The sequence below is a fragment of the Chrysochloris asiatica genome, unplaced genomic scaffold, assembly GCF_000296735.1.
Source record: "Chrysochloris asiatica unplaced genomic scaffold, ChrAsi1.0 scaffold00016, whole genome shotgun sequence".
NCBI classification, from domain to species: Eukaryota; Metazoa; Chordata; class Mammalia; order Afrosoricida; family Chrysochloridae; genus Chrysochloris; species Chrysochloris asiatica.
Genome location: NW_006408534.1, coordinates 5,250,387 through 5,251,540, shown reverse-complemented (window position 1 = coordinate 5,251,540; position 1,154 = coordinate 5,250,387).

The window sequence follows — 1,154 nt, the reverse complement described above, 5'->3', positions numbered from 1 at the left end:
GACCGGGGGCCAGCCTTGTAGGGTATACCTTTTGGTTGGTTGATGATGCATGGAGGGGACTGTAACCATGGCAATAAAATGATATATGATAGGATGAATGTAAAACTAATGTTCTCCCATGTAAACTATCACATAATTCACAATAAAACATTTTTTTTTAAGTATGCCAGCACCAGCAGGAAGAGAAACTCATGGAAGATGTCAGCTGTGAAGAAGAATAAGAAGAGGATAAGGCACCATTCCAAGAAACAGATTCTAGCAGTGATCAAGATTTCTTAATGGCAGATCATGACAACAGTGATGATGGCACTTCAAGAAAGAACTTTAAAGAGATGGTTAAGAAGTTCAAACCTGAAAGAGAATAAAATGCCCAAACCCAAGCTAAAGGCAACAGTAATGCCAAGTCCTGTGAATAGCAAAGGGAAAGTGGGTAGTCCCACAGCTCCAAAGACAACGAAGGGAAAGACTTCATTCCCCAAAGAAGATGACAAGGAATCAGAAAACCCTCCAGAGAAGAAAATGTCTGCCAGCCCTCCACCAGGAATATGTGGGGATGAAGGGTCCAAGGATGAAGTCTAGCCGGGGGATGATTAACAGTGCTGATAGTTTGGGGAGAGATTTTATTTAAATAAATAAAAGAGAGAGAGAACCTAATTAAGATAGAATATGGTTTTGGACATGACTTTCCATTTGTTGAAAATAACATTTTCTCTTCTTTGTCATCTTTATTATTTAAGAAAACCATCATAAGTTTAAGTTACCTTTTTGGTATTGGTATTCTCTTTGCCAGACCCCTTGCCCAATCCCCAGTGAAAGCCATGTCAGATGAATCATTGGATTACTGCTGCTTCTTTTTAATTTTAATGGAAGCAAATAAAGCACCAGTTCATGTGAAACTAAAAGAAGAAGAGAAAAGAGCTGGGAGCAGGAGTGTGCCTTTTGGACCTGGGGTCCCTGCATTGAGAACCTCCTAGACCCTGGAGAAAATTGATGTTAAGGCACTTGAAGCTCTCCAAGGAATGCTGGACCCACAGATGTTGAAAGAAGACAAGGATATTTCCCAAAAGCAGCCAGAGGGAGAAAGCCTTCCCTAAAGCTGATGCCCCAAGTTCAGACTTCTAGTCTTCTGAACTGTGAGAGAATAAATTTTGATT